This window comes from Bos indicus x Bos taurus, chromosome 13, assembly GCF_003369695.1.
Source record: "Bos indicus x Bos taurus breed Angus x Brahman F1 hybrid chromosome 13, Bos_hybrid_MaternalHap_v2.0, whole genome shotgun sequence".
NCBI classification, from domain to species: Eukaryota; Metazoa; Chordata; class Mammalia; order Artiodactyla; family Bovidae; genus Bos; species Bos indicus x Bos taurus.
The window spans coordinates 47,584,217-47,609,831 of NC_040088.1; positions in this window are offsets into that span (position 1 = coordinate 47,584,217).

The following is a 25,615-nucleotide window of genomic DNA, read 5'->3' on the forward strand; positions in this document are numbered from 1 at the left end:
ATGTTTTTCATTTTGAAGGAATTGAAACTATGGGAAAATATGAAGGATAACATAACAAAACCTTTGTATCTACCATTTAGAAATATTAACTTTTCAAAATTTGTCTTATGTGCTTGCAATGATTTTTAAGGAATCAATGCATTCACAATAAGATTAAAATCCTCTTTAAATTTCAATCCTTGGCCCATATCCATTCCTAGCCCCTCCCCAAGGGGCCACCCTCTGCATAAGATGTGTATCCATGCCACCCATTCGCTTCTTTTATTTCTGTCTACCAATAAGAAATTTATGTATTGTACTCTTTCAGTGACAATACAGTTTTAATATGCCTTATATGTATATATATGTACGGGCTTCCCAGGTGGCGCTAGTGGTAAAGAACCTACCTGCCAATATGGGAGATGTAAGAGACTTGGGTTTGATCCCTGGGTTGGAAAGATCCCCTGGAGGAGGGCATGGCAACTCACTCCAGTGTTCTTGCCTAAAGAATCCTATGGACAGAGGAGCCTGGTGAGCTACAGTCCATAGGGGTGCGAAGTGTCAGACACAACTGAAGTGACTTAGCAGAGCACAGCACATATATATGTATACATAACTATATGTATATTTTCTCCCCAAACCTAAAGCTTATCAATGTCTAAATCCTCCCTAACAGGGCAGTGCTACTTTCAGACTTTCTCCTTCTCTCTCAACACCATGTTATCACTCACATCTTAGTTCAAGTTTATTTTAATCATATCAGCATTTCTCTCCTTTCTTCTTTTTCTTTCGTTTTTTCCTTTTGCCTTTCTGTAACTTCTCTTGTATTTGTTTATCAAAATGTATTTAATTAGATTGTCTCATGATTATCCTTTGCAATGTATTCCTTCATTATGGATTTAGTTTTCTTGTGAAGTTATATGCTTTACTGTTTTTTTCAGAAAACATTTGAGAGACTATTTTTTATGTTATGTCTATGAAAATGCTTTCATATTGTCCTCATTCTTAAAGGATAGTTAGATTGGGCAATGAATTTCAAGTTAATAGTAATTTTTAAAATTTGCTCTTTTTTTATTGGGGTATAGTTGCTTTACAATGAGTAATTTTACTTCAGTTCTTTTAAGATATTACTAATATCTTACTAATAAAAGTTTTTTTTTTTTATTGCTCATGAGAAGTCTGCTAGTGGTAGTTCTTTTGTGGGCAAATGTTTTTTATCTCATAGCTTCTAGTGTTTTGTTTTTCTGCTCAAATTTCTGTAGTTGTAATATGTGTAGATAGTTATTTTAAGTTTATTAAATCCTAGGTGTACTTTTGGGAGAAGGCAATGGCACCGCACTCTAGTACTGTTGCCTGGAAAATCCCATGGATGGAGGAGCCTGGTAGGCTGCAGTCCATGGGGTCGCTACGAGTTGGACACGACTGAGCGACTTCACTTTCACTTTTCACTTTCCTGCATTGGAGAAGGAAATGGCAACCCACTCCAGTGTTCTTGCCTGGAGAACCCCAGGGACGGGGGAGCCTGGTGGGCTGCCATTTATGGGGTCGCACAGAGTCGGACACGACTGAAGCAACTTAGCAGCAGCAGCAGCAGTGTGTATTTTTATTCTGACTCATATCTTTCTTTTCCCCAGAAATTTCTCAGTTTTAAAATTTGTATATTTTCTCTCCCTTATTTTTTTGATACTTTCTTTTCTTTTTGGAAAACTATTAAGTAAATTCTCATCCTATTCTCCGTGTTTTACATAATTTTTTTCATCATTCCCATGTCTTTATCTCCCTGACCTGTGTTCTGGGACATTTTCTCAGTTCTGAATTCTAATTCACTTTTGTTTTAGATGTGTTCATGAATTAATGCATATGTATTTTTCCTACAAAGCAATGATTATTTCTTGCTTTTTTTGCTTTTGAGTATAAGTGTTTCTTTTTTCTCTTTTTTGAAATAATTTAATATTTTTCTAAAACATCAATACCTTTGGTAGAGGAGGCATTTCTATACACTAGGAACAGAAGGGAGGGAGTTTAGTATATACTTGATCCACAATCTTGTGGATACATTTTTGGATTATAGTAAATTTTATCCTTTCCCAAATTGTTGCATCTAATATTGTTACAATGATCATACTTTCCAAACTAAATATCAAGTTTCATGATCTGAAAAGGGGATTGTTTTATAAGTTGTCAATTTATTTAAATGAAAACTCTGACAAAGTATACAAACAAATTACACTTAACCATTTGTTGAAATAATAAAGTTATAGGAACTGTAATAATCACACCAAATCCAGACTCAAAAAGACACTATGAGTAAACATTTTTGAATCTATGTCTATGACTCAGGCAGCTTACAAGACTTAGGAGATTCTTTCTTGTTCTGTTAAGTCTAGAGATGTAGGAAGTACAGATGAAATGAATATGCACTAAGTGGACATATTTTATAGGATTTCTTTAAAGATCTCAAAGTAAACTGTTTCTTATGATTTGCTTCTTTCTGATCAAAGTAAGGTCTAGCCAAACATCCCAGTTATTTGAAATTCTTCTGCTGTCTGATGGCAATTATAATGGCAGATTTTGTTTGTATCTGAGAACCGATCACATTTACAAACATAGGACTCATGTATGTGAAATTCATTAAAAGAAAGTTTAGAAAACATTTTGTCATCATCTCAAAATCCTTTTTATATTGTTACCAAGGCTGGAAGTTAGTAATATAAATAGTTAACCCAAAGAGAAGTAAACCTTATTTTCTTTTTGTAAATGGGGAGAGGGATCAGGTTTTCTTCCTACTTTCAATATTCATATTTGAAAAGTTTTGGTTATGAAGACAGGGCATTATATTATACTTAAGAGCAAATATCATCTATAAATTTTCTTATGTCTTCTTGGTTATTAATTAATGCGCTAATGATGCCAAGAAATTTCTTAGCTGGAACTTGGGATTTAAAGTAGCTCTTCTGAAAAAAAAAAAAAATCCTTGGCCAGATTTCCTTTATAGACCTAAAACTTTAATACTTACTATATAATGCATGATTTGTCCTCATTTTTGGAAAGCTAATGAAATTAGTAATATGTGACTCCCGTCAGTTATGCAGAAGGAAATCACAACACAATCTACGTGTACCTTTTCAAAAATTACAAACCAACAGAACAGTACGTGTAATGTTCTTAAAGTTCCTGGGAAAACAAGGTTTTTCAAAATTAAAATTATTTAATGCTTAGCATTGTTATAAAAGAGGCACCAGTCTGTCAAACTTGTTTCAAATGGTATGTTGGAGTTATATTTGGCAAACTTTAATCCTGTGTATCCTAGGAGAGTCATGGGAGGGCTCATAACCCCGCGCCCTGCCCCTCATGTGCTTCGGCTTGCTGCTGCTTAGTCACTCAGTTGCTGTGACTCTTTCCGGTCCCAAGGACTGTAGCCCACCAGGCTTCTCTGTCCGTGGAATTTTCCAGGCAAGAATACTGGAGTGAGCTGCGGTTTCTTCCTCCAGGGCATCTTCCTGACCCAGGACTTGAACCCGTGTGTCTTGCATCTCCTGCATTGGCAGGCGGATTCTTTACCACTGCACCATCGCGCATGCGTGCTAAGTCACTAAGTCACTCAGTCACTTTGCGGCGCTATGGACTGTATCTCGCCAGGCTTCTCTGTCCAAGGGATTCTCCAGGCAAGAATCCTAGAATGGGTTGCCTTGCCCTCCTCCAGGTTATATTCCCAACCCAGGGACTGAACCCAGCATCTAAGTCTTCTGCATTGGCAGGCAGGTTCTTTACCACTAGCGCCATCTGGTAAACACCACCTGGGCAGCCCCAAATAATGAGCTGGTTTCAGGTAAAACTGTCTATAGGTCTCCTTGGAAAAAGATGAGTTTGAGCTAGAGTTCAGCTTAGCCGGTTGAAAAAAAAAGAAAACTCATAAGCAGAGGGTGACATCGGTGTGGGGAAGGTCTAAATCTTTCTCCTTACTAACTTTCAAGCTAGAGAATTAATGGGCTGTTGAGCAGTCACTTTAAAAGAATTAAAATTAGACCTAGAGAAGAAAGAAGGAGTCTTTGCTGATACTGACAGTCACCTACATCACCAGTCGCTGGGATTTAACACTAATACACATTGGTCGCTAACAGGGGTGGTTAGACCTCTGCTGACCTCTCACAGAGTTCTTGAGTTTCTACACTGTGAAAATCTACTTGCATGCTCTTTTGTTTCCAGATTCCCACCCTGGAATATTTAGGATAAACACCCAGGAATATACCATTTCTCCTGGTATGTTGGTACTTTCCTCTTTTTATCTTAACCATGAAAGTTTGTTAAATGAAAGCAAGCTAAACATTTATAAACCTTGGAGAAAAATAGTGCCTTGAAATACATGGAGTAATAATCTTTTAAGACTATTTAGTGTTTTCTGTACATAACTGTACATACCTTCGCAACATTTTTTTGACCTTGAAATGAATAAGTTTCAATTCCTTTGCCTTCATGGAAAGAAGTAGAAGTTTTCAGAAAGAAACAATTTCTAAGAGGGATACCAGCAGTCAGAGAACGAGCTAGATACTGAAATTGAGTTTCAAACCCTCTGGTGACGATGCTATTTCCAATATAGGAAAGCAGAAGACATTTAAGAGTGTTTGGTATGAAAAGTAGGCACACAGAAAATTAAAATTTCTTGGAGGAAAAAAGTTACAAAAATTGACTAGATTTGCAGCATGCAGCTTGACAATTATGTGCATACCAAAAGCTCCTGACCTGAGGTTTATAGTATTTTTCATCTAAATGGAATTTCCCTCACTTCACTGTAAAACCAGATTTGAACTTCCTAGATGCATATTTTTAATGTTTTCGAAAACACCGGGGTCGGTGCAAACTGATAGCTTTGTGCTGCTGGTCCGGGACACAGCTGAATAACCAAGGTACTACTTCTTCCTGCTCGTTAACCCCTCTCTGGGGTCTGGGTGGGGGTGCCTCGGAGAAGGGGGCATGAGAGACCAGCAGCCTGAGGGTTTGACCCAACACCCTGCCCCCTCCAGGGCCTCTGGACCCCCACCTCCCGCAGCATAATACCTTCATTTATTAAATATGCGCCTGGAAAGTTTCCCCACGAGCTACATTCACTCCTGTCCATGTTTTATAGTGGTGGGTGTAGGGATGCAGAGGAATTCGCCAGAGACCCACCTGAATGAGGACTTTAAAAAACATCCCCAGACTTCCATCTCATTTTTAAACGTAGATTTTGGGAATGAGGGTGAAGCATTAGGAAATCAACAGGATTAACCAAATTCACTGCTCTCTTATTCCTTGTTTTTATTACACTTAAGGGTGTTTTGTCTCATTAAGAACCTGGCTGAGCCACCTACCCCAACAGTCCCATGTTCCCGACAGGAGTAATGTGTTCTATTTAAATTTTTGGCTCATTTGTTTAAAATGTTTTTTCAGCAGCACAAGAAGGAGCATCAAATCACCTCCCTCAGGAACGAGGGAATTGGCTTGGGGAGAAACTGTGCTGAGAATACCTTTGTTTGCAGTGTGCGAGAGTCCATAGATCCTGCTCTGTACCAGCCATTGCACTAACATGCACAGCCCTGCCCAGTGTGTTTCAGTATTGCCTTCTTTTTCCATCTCCTTCTACTGCTTAGCCTGCACCAATCGGCCAAGGACCACAACCACAAACAAAGCAGCCTAACACTGAAATGTAGAACTCCCTCTCAGACAACGTATAAGACCGGAGAAGAGGGTGGGAGAGGAAGCAGGACATGCAACTCTGAATTTGAGAGGTCATGCTTTACATATCCCGTTGCATGGCTCAGTTCAGCCAGCTCTGGGCTCCTTTGGTCCTAGGAAGGGGATTTATGCTTATTTCTCTGACTAGGTTGTGTGTGTGTGTGTGCGTGCATGCCAAGTTGCTCAGTCGTGTCTGACTCTTTGTGACCCTATGGACTGTAGCCCGCCAGGCTCCTCCATCCATGGGATTCTCCAGGTAAGAATCCTGGAGTGGGTTGCCATTTCCTTCTCCTGGGGATCTTCCTGACCCAGGGGTCGAACCCAGGTCTGCCGCATTGCGGGCAGGCTCTTTACCATCCGAGGCACCGGGGAAGTCCCTAGGATCAGTTTAAATCAGCCCAAATCAAAGTGCTGGAGGGCTGTACTCCCTCCAGAAGGTCTTGGGAGAGTCTGTACCTGTCACTTCTAACTTCTGGTTCTGCTGGCATTTGTTGACTTGCAGTCATGTCACTGCAACCTCTGTCTCTGTAGTCACGTACCTTCTCCTCTTCCATCTGAAGGGTCCCTAGGGCCCCTCTTATAACACTTGTGCTCATACTTAGGGCCCACCCAGATAATCCAGAATAAACTCTCCATTTTAAGATGCTTAACTTGATCATGTCAGCCTTGCCTTCTCTAACAGTCACAGGGGTCAGGAGGTGGACTCTGGGTGGCCATTGTTCAGATAAGTGACCATCAGACCCATTGTTTTCCTGGCCCTCAGGTTTCAGGGAAGCCGACATATTCATCATTTTTTCTGAAGAAAAGTTTAATTGAAAGTAGCGATAAACCCAGTTCAGTCATTGTAGTTCTCACCCAGATTGAAGCTTACGTTTTGTAATAATCTATAGTAGGATCGGAGAAGGCAATGGCACCCCCCACTCCAGTACTCTTGCCTGGAAAATCCATGGACAGAGGAGCCTGGTAGGCTGCAGTCCATGGGGTCGCTAAGAGTCAGACACGACTGAGCGACTTCACTTTCACTTTTCACTTTCATGCATTGGAGAAGGAAATGGCAACCCACTCCAGTGTTCTTGCCTGGAGAATCCCAGGGACGGGGGAGCCTGGTGGGCTGCCGTCTATGGGGTCGCACAGAGTCAGACACGACTGAAGAGACTTAGCAGCATAGTAGGATCTCTAAGACTAGGATTTGATAGGGATGCAGGGCGTTAATTACACTTAGTTAAAGTCTCCATCTAATCTCCTGGGCATGCAGCACTACACGGTGCACTTCAAAGGATTCAGAATTACAAGATGTTTCTTACTATCTGGAACTTAGGCCGCTCATGGTACGAATTTGTGTCCATGAGACACAATCTCATGGGGACAGGTAAGTGACAAGGCGAAACAACAAGAGGTGGTATTGGTGCATCTTTCAGGAAAGTTCATGACCATTTCTCCCTCCCAAGACTGACTTAGAGGCTCCCCACCACATTCTTGAGTGTCTAGCTTTGCGTTTCCATCTTTGTCCTTCTCCTATCCTTTCTAATGGTCTGTTTACCTGACTGTCTCCCTAACTGGACTGAAGACAAGGGTTTGTTCACCTGGAGATCCCCAGCAAGTACCATGGCATTTGGCACATAGAAGAAGCTCAACAAATGTGTTGGTTTGAATGAATGAGTGGAGGGCAGTAAGTTGAACAATCTGGGCAGAAGGTTGGTGCAAGAAGATGCTCAGGGGTGGGGACAGGGCAACCTCATGCAAGTCTGTGAAGATCACCGGGAGGAAGGGGGGTGCCATGTGGCTGACTGAGCATGAGGGTGGTTGGGTGGAAAGGAAGTGAGGGGACAGACACTACTCTGTTTTTGGCTCCTGGGGCCATTCTCAGCAGGAGTGGAGCCAGGGGGAGTGGTGGGGACGTTCCTGGAGGAGCACACCCTGCTGATGTGACAGGCAGGGGGGCAGAAGGGATGAGAGTCTGGGCCTCTCAGCTCAAGTCTGCCAACTGTGTGAACTTGGGCGCATCACAGAGACCCTCTAAGCCATGGTTTTCTTGACAGTAAGGGATAAGGCCAATGACCGTGACCCGTGGATAAAGAATGCAGGTAATGGAACAGCAGAGTGCCTGGGCTGCAGGCAGGTCTATGTAACCAGGAGGCTGAATCTCGTCTGGGAGGGTCCTCACTGAGATCCTGTTCACACCACGTGGTCAGCAGTTCTGACTGGCGCTGCCGTCTGAGCCTTCTCTGGGCGCCTAGGGACTTGTGGGACTGTCAGGTTCCAGAGAGGCCTTGAGGAGAAACCCAGGGGCTGTCAAGGGCAAATCTTGACATCTCTCATACCTCTGTGTGGGCATTCACAGTAATCGGCCGTGTTTGAGGTCCAAGTATCAGCCCTGGGTCCACAGTCGACCTCCAGCTTGCAAAGCACTTGCCTTCTTGCAGGCTTGAGAAACTGAGTGCAGAGGCGCTGGGAGCTTTGAAGCCCCCTAGCTCAAAAACAGGGCCAAATAAGACAAGCATTAGTGCCACATCTGATTTTCAAGCTAGATGAGATCTTTGGACGTACCTTTCAAAGAGATTAAACGAGGAATCAAAGCTAGTGGGCCCCTTCAGTGTTAATTGGAATCAATTATAAATATCAACATAGAAACCCCTCCCCGCTGTTTCTTTTGGTATCTGTCACACATGCTGAAGAACAGAACTTGAATACAATTTTTGGAGAAATGCCGGATGTTTAAAAGGTCTTCATCTTCATGGTGACAGGTCCTCCATGGGTTTCCTCCTCCCCCGGAGGGTGAAAGGTCAGAAGGAGCCAGTGCATTTCCAATGACTTGATGGACTGGGTAAAACCCATTTACCAGCTGGAATATTTTTGACTAGATGAGGTCCTCACCAGAGTTCTAATTAAAAATCAATGTGATATATAATTAAATTCTAGTGATCACATATGCACCAGCCCGTCTCTGTAGCTTTTAGCCCGAGGCAGAGGAAAAGCGCTGTTATTGATCAAGCCAGGAGCCCTCTGAGGTTGTCAATACACGATGTCTCCACTGAGGGAGGGCCTGGTGGCTTCTCGGAGCCTGAAGGACACGCCACTGACTCCAGCTCAGGGACCTGACCATCCTGCCCAGATTGTTTAAATGCTTTGTGCAGAGGGTGGGCCCAGTCCGCAGACTCCACCCCGCCCTCTAGCTCTCCAGGCAGGAGAGGGGCCTCTGGGGAGGCTCTAGAAAGAGGACGCTGACATTGTCCAGACTCATGCTACCTTTGAGGCTTCCCTTCCCCCGGCCTCCCCCACAGGCAAGCTGCCTTTCAACAAGGTCTGTCAGGGACACAGCGGCGGTGAAGTCTGGAGACTGAGGATCCCCTTGGCCCCAGCCTTCTCTGAAGGCTCTAGTGGGCTCCTTTGAACCTGGTCCTCCGATGCACTCCACCCTTTATGTGGAAAAGTATTACTGATAGTTTACAGTTTCTTTAGATGCAAAGACATCCGTGTTGCTTGGCAGGCACTCAGGGCCACCTTTCAGTTTCACAGCAAAAGCTCCCATGTGTAAAGCCTCTCGTCCTTCTCAGAAGACCTCCACATTGTCTCTGTGTCCCCCCCACAACTGGTCCCATCACAATATGGCCGTGTGAGGCCCAGAAAGGCTGTTTCCATGCCCACCTTGCACAGGGGCACTTCCTCCTTCAAGGATCTTGCCAGCCTCATCCAACTTGATGGACTTTCAAAGTGAAGGTCAGGGTGCCCCCTCCCCCACCCAGCAAACACCACCCACTCCAACTGCTCCTGCCCTGTGCCCTGCACCCCCCAGAGGGCTGCCAGCTCTCCAGAAGTTTCTCTCTGTCTCTCTTGTTTTAAGCTGAATTTAGTCAGTATATGTATATATATATTTTTTTAAAGTTAATTAGCTTTTGACATCTTTGCTGCTCAGGGGCTTTCTCTAGCTATGGTGAGTGGAGGCTACTCTCTAGTTGTGCTACGTGGGCTTCTTTTTGCTGTGGCTTCTCTTGTTGTGGAGCAGAGGCTGTGGGGCCCTTGGGCTCAGTAGCTGCAGCTGCTGCTGCTGCTAAGTCACTTCAGTCGTGTCTGACTCTTTGTGACCCCATGGACTGCAGCCTGCCAGGCTCCTCTGTCTATGGGATTTTCCAGGCAAGAGTACTGGAGTGGGTTGCCACTGCCTTCTCCCATTAGTTGTAGCACAGAGGCTTAATTACCCAGAGGCATACAGAATCTTCTTGGACCAGGGATCGAGGCCGAGTCCTTTGCATTGGCAAATGGATTCTTAACCACTGGACCACCAGGCAATATCCAGTCTGTATGTTTTTTTATTAACGATTCTTCCCCTTTATTCTCTTTAGATTTTTTTTATATAAATATTAATATGTTTTTGTTTTAAGATATGGGTGAAAATGTAGAGCAAAACACCAAAGGCCCCATCCATGGCTTAGAGCCCATTTATCCACACTGCCCCTCCCCCAAGCTCTTCCCCCGTTCCCTGTTCCTCCTCCTTTTTTACTCTCCTCCCTCCCCAAGTCTCTCTCTCTCCCTCTCTCTCTCTCCCTGTGTATTTAAATAAAATAACACATTGATACTATTTTGCCCACAGAAAAGAGGAGTTTTAGAAGCCCAGCTTGGTGGCAAGCAGGAATTTTGTCAAGTCCTTTGGTTTACATGAAGGAAAGTCATTGACAGCCTTTGATCTCAGATTCTCACACAATGTGGGGCTGGGGCTGGGGCTGCGGCTGGGAAGAAAGTGAGTGTGACACAGATGAACAACTCTCATCGTCATCAAAAGAGAAGTGTGAGGTTCACCAGTCCAGGCTTCTTTAAAAAAAAATTTTTTTTTATTTGTCTGGGCCAGGTCTTAGTTGCGATACATGAGATGTTCTTTGCAGCATGCAGGATCTTTAGTTGTGACATGCAGGGCCTAGTTCCATGACCAGGGATTGAACCTGGGCCTCCTGCATTGGGAGCACAGAGTCTTAGCCACTGGACCACCAAGGAAGTTCACCAGCCCAGACTTCCTGCAGAAACGGTGGGGAGCAAGACCACGAGAGCCCCGAGTCACCACTGATTTCTCTTTCTCTCCCGTTCCACGAATAGTCCCCCAACAGACCCTAGGTCTGTCGTCAGAATATATCCAAAATCTGACCCTGACCATCTGCCCAGCCAACACCCTGGTCCTAAGCTATAAGCATCTCTCTCCTGGGTTATTGCAACAGCCTTGATATAAATTACAAGAGCCAATTACGTTTCCAGGAACTTTGCAAGGTTTTCTTAAAGTACAACCATGATTCAAAATTAAATAATGTGCATTGGTGGATGAATGGGTAAAGAAAATATACCAATGTCTATATCCATATGCACAATGGAATATTATTCAGCCATAAAAAGGAAATCCTGTCATTTGCAACAACACAGAGAGCATTATGCTAAGTGGAATAAATCAGACAGAGATGACAAATGCTGTATGATCTTACTTATATGCGATCTTACTTATAACTTTGAACTCACAGAAATAGACAGTAGATTGGTGGTTGCCAGAGACTGGGGAGTGTCAAAGGGTACAAGCTTCCAGGTACAAGGGGAACACGTTCTGAGGTCAGACATACAGCACAGTGATGATAGTTAACTATATTGTATTGTATATACTGTCTGCTGTGCTGTGCTCAGTCACTTCAGTCGTGTCCAACTCTTTGCGACCCTGTGGTAGCCCACCAGGTTCCTCTCTCCGTGGGATTCTCCAGGCAAGAATACTGGAGTGGGTTGCCATGCCCTTTTCCACTCTACCTGAAAGTTGCTAAGAGAGTAGATCTTAAAGTTCTCACCATAATAACAACAATAAAGTGGTCACAATGTGAGATGAAAGGTATGTTAATTAACTTTATTGCAGGAATCACTTTGCAGTTACATACGTGTATCAAGTTATCATATCATACATCTTAAATGTACACAATGTTCTATGTCAGTAAAGCTGGAAAAATTAGATAATATAAAATTTCTATTAAATTATAGAAACCAAGATAATACATTTCTGAAAGTCATCACTTCCTGCCTTTGCTGCTTTTCTCTATTATCCACGCCTTTGAGGTTGCTATTGTCTGCAGTGATTGTCCAGTGGAAACGCCATGCAATGGATGACCATTCAGCGTTCCTCCCCAGGTTTGCTCTCAGTTGTACGAGTAGCTTGAAACCAGCTATGAGGGGAGCATAGACACCATAGAGATTGGCAAATTCTGCGAATCAGTGGAGATCAACACTTTATGAACACTTACTGTCATGTTTCCCTCTGAAGGAACCAAAGTCCTCATCTTCTTGTGAAAGAGTTCATCAGACCAGAAGTCACTGCACACTTTCCAACCTCTCCCTCTTTCTCTAACTTGACTCAGTTTATCCTGGTTCAACACCACTGTTAGATGCCCAGCTACGCTCCCCCATTTTCAGTCTTCCTTCCACAGATTGGTACAGTCTTAACACTAACCGGTCCTATGTCTTTGACGGTGCTCTGTAAGTCCTTGGGGCGGAGCCAGTCACATTAGATGCTCAATAGTGATGTAACCATTGATTCAGGACTAAGAACCTACCCAGGAGAGGCAAGTGTTGCCAATGGTAGTGGAAATAGTTGTTACATAACATTATCATCAGTCTTATTTTATCATCTGATGGAATTAATATTTCCATATTCTTTGTCCTCCGTTTCACACATTCCCATCACGACCTGCGAGGTAAGGAGTACAAGCTTCACTCTACAGACAAGGAAGTTGGGAAACTTGCCCAGACTCAGACAGTTGATAGGAGGCAGAGCAGAGACTTAAGCCTGTCCTCTTTCTAAAGGGAGGACTTTCAGCAGACATTATTGGAGGGAAATGTCTGAGGTCTCCGTGGAGAGTTGAATTTTCTTGGGAACTGACACTACTGGAGACTGCTGTGGTCCCACAGAGGCCCCACTGTGGAGTATCCTTGTGCTCCAGATAAAGAGACAATGACAGGAGGTATAACAGCAAGGTCCCCCACACCCAACGCTTTCTATGCTCCAGACCTTTGTAACGAGGGGTCAGTGCTGTTCTGTTGGGCTGGCCCTTTGGAAATGATATGTCTTAGCTTCTCGGTGGAGGGGGAGTTTCAAGTTGGGGGCAAGTGGTGCCAAGGTAATCACAGTCTTTCACACCATGGGAGGCTGTGACAACATGCCCCCCAACTGGAATGGGACTCCTGGGGACTCAAGGGGTATTGACTAAAACATGGGCTTAGATGACCCTCCTCTCTAGGGTCCATGTGAGTTATGCCGAGGCACTCGTGCTGGCCTCAGAATCAAGTCATCCCGGATCCACGTCAGCATATCTGATAGATTTGGATCATGTATGAGGAGGGTAGCTAAGGTCCCAGCTGTTGCGATTACATGGGCTTACCTTTGGCCCTTGGCTTTGGCTCTGTCCTTTTTTTTTTGTCCTGAGGCCAGTGAGCTTGCTTCCCTCAGCATCAGTTTCTTCTGTTTCCCATGGGGATAAAGCTGGGAGTCAGTGAGATACAGTGTGTAAGGACTGTATACAGGCTCTGGGCCTGGATCGTGGGCAGGGACGTCACATACAGGTTTTCTTCCACGACAACAGGTCAGGCCCTTCACCAGGGCTCTGCTGGCTCCTCCTGGTGCTGTTCTTCCTGCCAGGTTCAGACTGGGCTTCTTGTGGTGGCTGGGGAGTGTGCTCCGAAGCTTTCCGTTGGCCCCTGCAGGTCTGGAGCTCGTGTGTGTGTGTGTGTGTGTGTGTGTGTGTGTGTGTGTGTGTTACAGGGTGTGCCCGGCTCTTAAAGTGCTTTGATGAACATGCCTTTGTGCTAAAAGCTCTATAAATACAAGGAGCAGACCTGGGCGTGGTGCTTCCAGAACACTACCAACTTTAGCCGTCATCAAAGGCTCAGGTCAGAAACAAGTTGGAAATGGAGGCCGTTCGCAAGTCAGCAATCCCCCAAAGCAGAGGTGGCTTTTCTTTCTCAGTGTCCACATCTTGACTCACTTGTCTTAATGGCACGAGGCCCCTCTTGCCTTTCTTGTGTCTCCAGAACTGCTCAAATTTGTTTTCAAGCATCTTTTAGAAGAACTGCCAGTTCCATATCCTGTCTCTGCCCACCTCTACCCCACCCAATCCACCTGCCACCCAGCACCACCCAACAGCACCCCCTGGTGGCCAGCAGGGGGCTTCTCTGACCCCTGGTTTCCACCGCCTTGGTCTTTTGGAAGGAACACACTCATTCATTTGTTCATTCAATTTCTATTTATTGGTTAGCTGCTCTGCAACCTGAATAGACACTGGAGACACCAATATGATAGGTTCCTGCTCTAAGGAGTCATACCTCTGTCATGCAGTGAGGGAACAGATAGAGACCTAAGTGATTATAATTTTAATGTGATTGGGCCATGATAGGATGTCAGGCTATCTTGAAGCTAAGAAAGTTCAAGTTTCAGAGTCTGTCATTTACATGCGACCCTAACAAAGTGTTCCTGTGGTCATAGATTTTTATAAAATTTGCAGAAATAGGCTATTTTAAGGGGCTTCCCAGGTGGCACTAGTGGTAAAATATCTGCCTGTCAATACAGGAGACATGAGACACGTGTTCTATCCCTGGGTCGGGAAGATTCCTTGGAGGAGGAAATGACAACCCACTCCAGTATCCTTGCCTGGAGATCCCATGGACAGAGGAGCATAGCAGGCTACAGTCCATAGGGTTGCAGAGTCGGACACGACTGAAGCGATTGAGCACGCAAGCTACTTTAAAGGGGCCAGTTAAAATAACTTTTCTTCCCCAGTGGCCTCCTCTCTGCCTTATTCCTCATTTTATTAGATGGCATGGAAGCGGCCAAAGGCATTTTTGGAACTGGCTAAGGGACAGTTGAGTTTGGGATACATTTTGTCTGGGTTTCATGAGATGTTTTTGTGTGGTTATAGTTGGGTTATTCTTAGCCCTCTTCATGCGGGAATGGCTTCCAAAAACACTTCTATCACCCACGGCTATGACTCACCCACCCTGTGACGTAAAGCTTCACAATCAGAGCCCATATCACAATTTAAACATATCTCCCAGCTCCTGGCACCAGAACAGTGTGAGTAATGGGAGCGAAAAGTGGTTTAAATGGACAGAGCCGGAAGCTGGTCTGTGGAATGTTCTTCAGGTTATCAGACTGTTGTATTGTAAGCAGAAGGTCTGGTTACAGAAAAACTTGAGAGAGGTTTCCCCAGGCTTGATAGCAATCTTAGAATTTTATAGAACATTCCCAACACAGATCTCTGAGAATGAAAGAAATGTTTGCAAACAATCTACAGCTTAAACCAAACTACCATCAACTATGTTAGAGAAAAGATATTGGATCTTCCTATTCTCTGTATAGAAAATAGAAGATAGAAAAAATGTCTTTTCATAGCGAACAGGCTTGTGGTTGCGTGGGGGAGGTGGTGGAGGCATGGACTGGGAGTTTAGGATTAGCAGATGCAAACTGTAGTATATAAACTGGATAAACAACAAGATCCTACTGTACAGCACAGGGAACCATATTCAATATCCTCTGATGAACCATAATGAAAAGAATATGACATGTTTTTTCATATATAACTGTATTACTTTGCTGTCGGCAGAAATTAACATGACATTGTAAATCAACTGTACTTCAATAAAGTAAAATTTAAAAATTGTCTTTCAAAGATCAGAGCAAGGAGCTGAAAACTAGAGGGGAGAAAAGCAGTGTAGAGGTATGTGAGGCAATCACTATTATGGAAGGAGTGTCATATTTGTGGCCTTTGTCAGGCTTTGTAGGTACATAATCTACTATGATTGCTTTTCTCATGCTAAATACATTTTCCTCTCATTCTTGATTTTCATTTTAAACTTTATGTTCTTTCCTGCAAAAGAAAAGTGCCTCCATCTCAGATCCTACAGAACTTGGAGCAGACTTTGGAAAGAGACGCTAGGTTTGCCCAGGGGAAACCAGTGAGGGTTCCCAGGGCATCTGTTTGTGAACTAGAGTGGGATGAGGAGACCCCCAGGAGGAAGAGCTGAGGTGAGAGGCCCGTGAGAGCATCTGTACAGCAAAGAGGGACATGGTCACTGTGGACACAGGAGGTTGGGCAGGGAGAACCATGGGAGGGCTTGGGCAGGGGGCAGACAGATACTGATTCCTCTGACTTGCCTCTGCCTTGTTACCTGCAGTTTGTGGTTCATTCCATCTTTCCCCATGCTTCTCATTTTTAGGTATATATCCACTTTACTTTTCCTCCATTCCCTTGTTGTTTTTTAGTTACTAAGTCATGTGCAACTCTTTTGTGATGCCCTGAAATGTAGCCCGCCAGGCTCCTCTGCCCATGAAATTGTCCAGGCAAGAATACTGGAGTGGGTTGCCATTTCCTTCTCCAGGGGATCCTCTCAACCCAAGGATTGAACCCGTGTCTCCTATGTTGCAGGTGGTCTCCTGAAGTGAAGGCAAATTCTTTACCGCTGAGTTACCAGGGATTGGATTGTGATATACAACGAAATAATTATACAATGCACCATTGTGCAGAATCACTAGGAGCCCTGAACTTGTTTTCCTGCAACTTGATGGTCCCATCACCCACTGGGGATGATGGGAGAGTGATGGGGAGCGGTTATAAAAAAAAAATGTGAAGCTTTGCTTAGTTGCCCGCCACTCACCTCCTTATGTGCGGCTTGGTTCCTAACAGTCACGGACCAGTATAGTACATGGCCCGGGGGCTGTGCACCCCTGCCGTACAGCAATATAGGTACACGGCCCGGGGGCTGTGTGCACCTGCCGTACACCAATATAGGTACACGGTCCGGGGGCTGTGCGCCCCTGCCATACACCACAATAGGTACATGGCCCCGGGGACTGTGCGCCCCTGCCGTACACCACAATTTGTTTGTGCATTCATTCTTTGATGAACACTTGAGCTGTTCTCACCTTTTGGCTTTTTTGAAAAGTGCTGCACAAATATGCATGTATGGTACTTGCATGGGGATCAATTTTCATTTCTTCTGGTTACTTACCTAGCAGAGACATTACCACCACATTTGTTTTCGATGCTTTGTTGTTCTTGGCTGGCATCTTGGTTTGCCATTTTAGTCCCCTGGCTTCTTGGAGAAGGAAATGGCAACCCACTCCAGTATTCTTGCCTGGAGAATCCCAGGGACAGAGGAGCCCGGTGGGCTGCCGCATGTGGGATGGCACAGAGTCGGACACGACTGACGTGACTTAGCAGCAGCAGCAGCCCCTGGCTTCTTCAGTGTTTCCAGTTCACTGTCTTTTCCTCCCTGGTGTCTAAGCTCATTGAAAGAAACAGTCACATAGCTCAAAAGAAATTTGATTTGAGGATATGGAGCCCCCTGATGTCCATCAGTTGTAGAAAACCTTAACCAAAAGAATCTGAAAAGTATGATGGGATCTGAGGAGAAGGAAAACCTCAACAAATGCAGTTGTAGGAAGCGACTTCTCATTAGCTTCATTTCCAGAGATATCACACTTGTTGGTGGTTCCTGTTTCTATGTTGCTTCGTTTCCATCATACAAACTGAGTTTCACACAGGTGGAGTCCCATCTCCCTCCCTTTCTAGATGGTGATTTACTACTTGATTTACTGAGTTTGTGGCTTCCCTGGTGGCTCAGGCAGTAAAGAATCCACCTGCAATGTGGGAGACCTGGGTTCTATCCCTGGGTTGGGCAGATCCCCTGGAGAAGGAAACGGCTACCCACTCTGGTATTCTTGCCTGGAGAAGCCCATGGACAGAGAAGCCTGGTTGGCTACAGTCCATGGGGCTGCAAAGAATTGGACATGACTGAGCAACTAACACTTTAGTGAGTTTGCAAGCATAGATCAAAATGTCAAAAGACACTTTGACAAAGTCTGATATGTTTTCGAAGATTCTTTCAACTTTGAAATCTTAAGATTCTAAATCTATTGCTGGGTTTGCCATCTGATTAGATATAAAAGTGGCACCATTCCTATCAACATCTTGACTCTGAGTCTAAGCATCAGAGATTTGTTGCACTATAAATTTGCTGATAAATATATTTCTGATTGTTAAAAGCACATTCCCTTTCCTTCCCTTTGAACTGGTAAGTTGAACATATTTCATGTGGATTGTTTGGTAAAGAATGTCTCACTAGCGGGTCTTGGCTTTAGCGACTAGAGGAAATTCTGCAGTTGGAAATCCATGTAGTTTTTACCAGATACTTTTTCACGTCTCTGAACAGAAAAAGTAAGATGTCTTTATAAAAGTTTTCCTAAAAGTCTCAAGAGACATTATTCTGTCTGTCAGGTACAACTGTACCATCTCATGCAACTGCCACAACACTTTCATTCTCTGCTAACTTCAACTCAAAGACACTTGCTTTTCTATGAAAAGTGAAAGTGTTAGTCGCTCAGTCATGTCTGACTCTTTGCGACCCCATGGACTATAACCCACAAGGCTTCACTGTCCATGGAATTCTCCAGTCAAGAATACTGAAGTGGGTAGTCATTCCCTTCTCCAGGGGACCTTCCTGACCCAGGGATCTAACCCGAGTTTCCTGCATTGCATGCAGATTCTTTACTGTCTGAGCAGGGGAGTCCACTTGCTTTTCTATAAGTGACTTAATACATGTATATATTGGGTTGGCCAAAAAGTTTGTTCAGGCTTTTACATAAGATCAAATAAAAAACCCAAATGAAATTTCTGGCCAACCTATATGTTTAATGTTTGCTTGTTGTAACTTCTTTTACTTTTCTTTATTTGGATGGTGTGTCCAAATCCATATTTTTAAGAAGCACGCTCAAGATCTGGGATGCTTGTTTTATTTGAGTAAGAGGTGAACATTTATGCATCTAGGCTTCTCCACGCTGCTGTGTCACTTGCTAAGCCAGGTCCATTTTCCAAGTCTCTACCCATTTGTCCTTATCTCTTCTGAAGTGAATCGGTTGTGCTTTGTTTCAGCCTGTCCATGTATCCTGGCTGAGGTCACCTGCCTGCACTTTGTGACTCTTCCTTTTCACGCCCATGTCCTCTGATTACAACTGCTTGCAGACACTGCATCATCGATTCTTTCTTGCAATGTTTCCACCACCTTTTGTGTTCTGACTCTAAAAGGGACTTACTCAAATCAAGTCTCTGGGATAAATGGCATTAGGCCTTAGTCATTTGAACATCTCCTGCCTATGTGTGTTTTTATGCATCAACAATGGCTGACTCATGGAGATACTGTTCTTATTGGGTTAATAGGCGCTCCACCCTCAGGGGTCATCTGGTCTACCAGGTAAGTTGTAGAGATGTTTAAAAACATGTATTTCCTTTAATATTTTCTTACATGAGCACATAGGTTGAGCAACTGATGTTAGAGTTGCAGTAACTTCTTTTAAGAAGGATAGACAAATTTTACATTTTCTTATTTAATCCCAGTAAGATTTTTTGGAGAAGGAAATGGCAACCCCCTCTAGTATTCTTTCCTGAAAAATCCCATGGGTGGAGGAACCTGGCAGGCTATAGTCCATGGGGTTGCAAAGAGTCAGACACAACTGAGCAACTTCACTCATTCAAGACTTTTTAAAACAATAAAGGCCAGTTTGTAATCTATGAGCTTCTCTTGTGGCTCAGCTGGTAAAGAATTGGCCTGCAATGTGGGAGACCTGGGTTCAATCCTAGGGTTGGGAAGATCCCCTGGAAAAGGGAACAGCTACTCACTCCAGTATTCTGGCCTGGAGAATCCCATGGGGTCACAAAGAGTTGGACACGACATGACATAGATTAATTTTACAATCTATGAAAATGGGGTCCTCAGGAATTGTGTGTCTCGGCACACCAGAGCCCTGTATGTGTTTCTTCGCCCCAGAAGAATTTGCAAGAACATACTTCATTGACAGTACTTGCGATTTTTACCCCCAAATAATGTGCATTGTGTAAATGCTTCTTCCTCAAGAATTTGTTAACTCAAAAATATTTATTGCTGGTCTGCTCTGTGGGAAGCACAGACGTCTGCACCCAAGACTTGTGTCCTTAAAGAGCTTGCGAAGTGACCAAAAGGGAAAAAGAAAAGAAAAATGTAACTGAGGGTCTGTTTGCATACAAACACTAAGAAGCGCCAGCTCTGGCAAATTTAATAACAGCATCCCCAAGTTAATAGTAAACAACTTTCCAGCCCTGAAGGCTTTATGCCCCTGCTGAGCCTGGATAAATGATTTTAGCACAAAATATTGGATTAGAAGAATTCATTTATGGTTTACATGGATTATAAAAAAAAATGGGAGTGCCGTTAGAATGTCTAGTATAAACTCAGAAAAACCTCTGAGCCTTTTCCTTTCAGTAAATAAGTAAATTTTCTTGTAGCTGCTTTTTGGACTTTGAAGACAGACTAAGAGAAGTCAGGATCTGCCTTGTGTTGCCTTTGTGTCTGTCATGAATCTTTTCAAGAAGCTGGGTAATAAACCCTAGAAACAGAGATAGAGTTGATAGTGAGCAGTTACTTGGCTCTCACATGGTTTTGTTTGGAAGACTACTGGGAAATACAGAGCCATCTCATCGACCTTTAGATCAAAAATCACTAAAAGGACGCTCATGGAGAAAGAACAAACCCCATCCTCCTGATCTCACATGATGGCTGAGTCCTCTCTAGGCAAAAATGAAGTTTCCTCTATAGTTTGTGGGTTTTTCCTCTATCATTCTCCCCATGCTTCTGAGAAGTGTAATGTGGCTAGGTAATCCATGTCTACATTTATTTTTAGAAGTAAATGTGAGGCTATAAAAGGGAAGCAGTGACATGTATACCTCCTTTTAATAGTTCATTAATCATGTTAACATTTATAAGCCATAATGTTTGTACTGTTTAAGAGGAAGAATTGGAAAACGGTATTTATACAAATTAACTTTTTATAGGTCTTCACATCCTGAGAAATGATGCTAAGAAAAGCAGTGTTACAGTCTCACAGCACTAAATCCAGTCATTGCCTAGTTCACATGGCCTCGGGGGTGTTTTCTCTCACTTTTGTGTGTCATGAAATAGTAAATGGAATTGATGAGTATTTGTAACAGGTCATCCTGCAATTGCCAGATCACTTCTACAAGTTTCCTTACCTTTTTCTACCCCTAAATGTACTCCATCATTATAATTAATGACATAAATGGAAATTAAACTTTCTGTCTTTTGGTCTTCCATGAAGGCAGTGCCGGAAGTAGCAGTTGAGATTGGAAAGTGGATGTAATTCCACGGAGGTATGTTCTTTCTGACCATCGGCACTGACCCCTGGACCAGGCCACTTTGAAAGGCAGTGACATGGTGATGATGAGAAAAACCATTTATCAGGTCCCTCCATACCCTGAACCTTTTATATTTCCATGCACCTCAGTGGTATCAAAGAAGGCATTTTTGGTTGGTTTTTAACTTCAAATTTCTGGCCACTTCCATCACCAGGAGAAGCACACGAAACAAGAAGATGATAAGTTTAGTTTCAGGTCGTGGGCTGTGAATGGACACCACCTTTTGTGGTCTGAATGAGAATTCATTTTGAAGTCCTCATTCCCTCTGGAATGGGATTGTAAGGTAGGACTTGGAGGTGAGCAGGTCATATGAGTGAAGTCCTCACGCATGGGATTAACACTGAGAGAGGCCCCAGAGAGCTCCTTTGCCCTTTTCACCATGTGAGGACACAGCTAGACATAGCAGGCTGTGAAACGAAAGGGAGCCTTCACCAGACACCAAATTTGCCGAGGACTTGATCTTGGACTTCAAGACTCCAGCTCTTCAAGAAATCAGTATCTGTTTTTCTTGTTTTACAAGTCTCCCTGTGTGTGTTCAGTTCAGCTCAGTTGCTCAGTCGTGTTCAACTCTTTGTGACCCCATAGACTGCACATGCCAGGCTTCCCTGTCCTTCACCAACTCCTGGAGCTTGCTCAAACTCATGTCCATCGAGTTGATAATGCCATCCAATCATCTCATCCACTGTCATCCCCTTCTCCTGCCTTCAGTCTTTCTAATGAGTCAGTTCCAAGCATCAGGTGACCAAAGTATTGGAGTTTCAGCTTCAACATCAGTCCTTCCAATGAATATTCAGAACTGATTTCCTTTAGGATGGACTGGTTGGATCTCCTTGCAGTCCAAGGGACTCTCAAGAGTCTCCTCCAACACCACAGTTCAAAAGTATCAGTTCTTCAGTGCTCAGCTTTCTTTCTGGTCCAACTCTCACATCCATACCTGACTACTGGAAAAACCATAGCTTTGACAATATGGACCTTTGTCAACAAAGTAATGTTTCTGCTTTTTAATATACTGTCTAGGTTTGTCATAGTTTTTCTTTCAAGGAGCAGGCGTCTTTTAATTTCATGGCTGCAGTCACCATAAACAGACAAAGACACCAACTAGCTGAACTCTGAGAACTGCTGCGCCCATGTCTGGTTTGCAATTTAGCCATTTGGATTAACTGGCTAGGCTAACTAAGTGGTTAATCATGTAAAATGTCCAAGCAGGTTCTCATGTGGAGACTCTCTATAAGCTCCTTGGAAAGATATCATAAGTGTTAGAATCCAGATTGAATTTATGGTTTGTTGGGGAAAGGGAGTACTGGGTGGGAGAAAAACAGGAGATCTCTCATGTTAGAACGGGATGGAAAAATTGTCAGTGCTTTCAAAAATGTAGTTACAGTCATACTTCCAGGCTCTGGGCAAGTAAGACTCTAAAATAACATGGAGAGAACTTTCTCAGCTCTTCTGAGATTCTGGACCAGGACTGGGTAGAAGTGACACAGTCTGGATTTGGCTGCTGAAAGGTTAATGCTGTCTGATCTCCTGATTTGGTAACACAGAAATGCCTCTTGTGAGTTTTAGGCTGGCTGCCTGAGGACTCATCTGTCTGATGAAACTTCTACAGAATAAGACAGAGAATCTGCTAGAACTGCTCCAGGGTCAGAGGTCACCAGTCTGCTCCAGTTTTTCTATACTCGCTCTTTTCTCTTATAGGAGTTGAGACCTCTGACCTCTCTCTACCCCTTCCTGCCCTGCTGTGCACATTATTCCTTCCCTGTCCTAGGACCTCTCACTCAACACCCTTTTTGATGCTTCTATAGTTAAATCAAGTCTAAAACATTTGGGACCAGTCTCTAAAAGGGCGTTTTTTATTACTGCCAGGCAGCCATGACTGGCAACCTGGTTCCCTGTGTTTTGATCTTCTAGTATGTGACATTTTCTGTCTGCTGACACACATTGCCTGGGAAAAATCTTTGATTATCATATGAAGAAAGAAAGAAAGTCAAGTCGCTCAGTCGTGTTCGACTCTTCGCGATCCCACGGACTGTAGCCTACCAGGCTCCTCCATCCATGGGATTTTCCAGGCAAGAGTACTGCAGTGGGTTGCCATTTCCTTCTCCAGGTAGCATATGAAGAGTCATTACGAATTAACACAATAACAATGGAAGAGACGGTTCCATTATTTCCTCTTTCCAGAGAAAGACTTCACTGATGATTCGCAAATGTAATAAAGTGTTTCCATTTTAAACATCAAAACCTTAGATGCTTGCCTTCTTTTCTTATCCACAAATAGTATATGTTTATGGTGTTCTTGTACATTTCTATATTTTTATTAGCATATTTCATGAATGTTTTTCCATGACATTAAATATTCTCTATGATATTTTAATGACTTTATTGTATTTCATTTTACATTTCTTATTATCACACCATCATACTGTTTCCAATTTCTCTTTTTTAGCAATATCACAATGATGTACATTTCTCCTTAAAATGTAGGAGAGCACTCATTTCCCCCAAAATCGTCTGGAGAGGGTATAATCAGTTAAACAATTTTAAAATCAATGTAATAGGTAAAGAAACATGTTATTGTTGCTTAAATTTGCATCTTTTTGATCACCTGTAGGACTTCCTCACATGAGCATTGAACATTTTCAAATGTTATTGCCCATCTGTGGATTTTTGTGAATTTCCCCTTTTAATTTTTTTGCCTGAGGAAGGTGAGTGAATTTTTTCCCAATTAATTATAACCAATTTAAAATTCAACTACAGATGTGACCTGTTCCAAATAAATTTAGTTTTTTTAACCATTTGCCCTTAAATTGTATTTATAGTGTGGATTTTTTTAACATATAAAAATTTTTTAACTTTAGTGTTGACTGAACTGCTCCAGTATCTTGGAAGAAATAAAACAATGTGTAAGCCACTTTCTCTGCCTTGATACCTAATAATCCAAGTGTGGAAATAAGATGTATGTAGGGGAGTTGGTGATGGACATGGAAGCCTGGCGTGCTGCAGTCCATGGGGTTGTGAAGAGTTGAACACGACTGAGCAACTGAACTGAACTGAACTATAAAGAATATAGTGTTTAAAGCAGCTGCTTGTCATGGAAAGGTGTGTAGTTACTGAAAGATGAGCCTGTTGTTGGTGAGAGTTTGGAAAAAGCCCCTTGGACGCTGCTGATCGACACTGTCCTGCTCCGAGGTTGATAAGCACAGATTTAAACATCAGGCTGGACAAGAATGAAGAGTTTTTCCAGGGAGAGTGTGATGGATTGCACACCTACATGATCGTGCACTCGGGCTGACCCTCCTGCCAAGACTGAGTTATTTTCTCTCCTCTGGGCAACCAACTGCATATTTGTGCCAGCATCTTTGAAAACATCAGTGATATAAATTGTGTTTCTCTCTGATCTGTGCAAACTTAGAAAAGTGTCCAGAAAAAAATCTAGGGAGAATGAGAATGAACACTAGTTTTCATTATTTTCTTTAGGAAAATTTCAAATGATACTGTGTTGTGGGTGAGAGTCAAGGAATCTGTGGCTTTTATGTCACCGCCTGTCAGAGTACCCTGTGCTTTTGTCAGAATTTGCAGTGTGCTTTAAGGATTCCAAGTCAATAAGACCTTACTCTGGTGTATGTGTGTGTTTGTGCGTGCAATGGGGAAGGCACAGGGAGACAAGACTAGGATGAAATGAGCTGATTGCAGAAAGCAGGACCAAGAATGCTGAAAAAGCAGCTGCCCAAAAGGACTCAGACCCTGTGTGTGTGTGGACTGGGGGAGAGGCACTGTGGGGACAGCCCTCTGGAGGTTACAGCAAAGTGGAAGGAGATGGCCAGAGAGCAGGAGTGTTTCCAATTCAGGAGACTTCAGCCAGTGGGGTGCTGGGGTAAATGTTTAACAGTTGGCTCTCTGGGGACTTCACAAAATCCTGATGAGAAGCATTTGCAATTTCTCTGGTGTAAACACCCCCAGTGTGGTAGACCACAAACTGCCACCGGGGGAGTCACTGAATGGAAGGCTAGAATGTGCACCATAGGCTTTCATGAGCAGCTGGTGTAAGCTGATGGAGTTTTGTTTCTGCGCCATCCATCCATCCATCCATCCATTCAGTCATGGCAGGATCACAACCACTTCTTGAGGCAGAAGCCACATAGGGGGCAGAGTTCAGCACTCCAGGGGAGGCCGTGACCACAAGCAGACAGAGTGTCAGGGCTCCAGCTCCACAAGCTGGATCATCCTGGTTAGAGGCAGCAGGACCTGGTGCTAAGTTGTAAAGCTGAAGCAAAATCTCAGCCTTGAGTGGGAAGGATAATGCTTGCAAAGAGGCTGCAGGGGTGCCAGCCCTCATCTCTCATCCATTTCAAAACCAGCATCATGACGCAGACACTAATGCTGTGGATGGCTTTCTTCTACTGGTCAGACCTGGGTCAGACATAGACAAGGGGAAACTGGCTATAGGAAATCACCAGAGACTCCCAAACCAGGGCCAGATAGGTCAAGGACTCCAATTAACACTCAATGATGAGATGACCTCCTCATCTGCCTGTACACAAGGAGAGGAGTATTCCTATTATTTCAGTATTTGAACCTTGATGAAGGGGTGACCTTACATCATTTATTCTGTCAACAGATATTGTTAGGTGAACAGATTTTGCTGTCGTGGAGTCTGCTGTCTTTTGGCAGAGACAGGT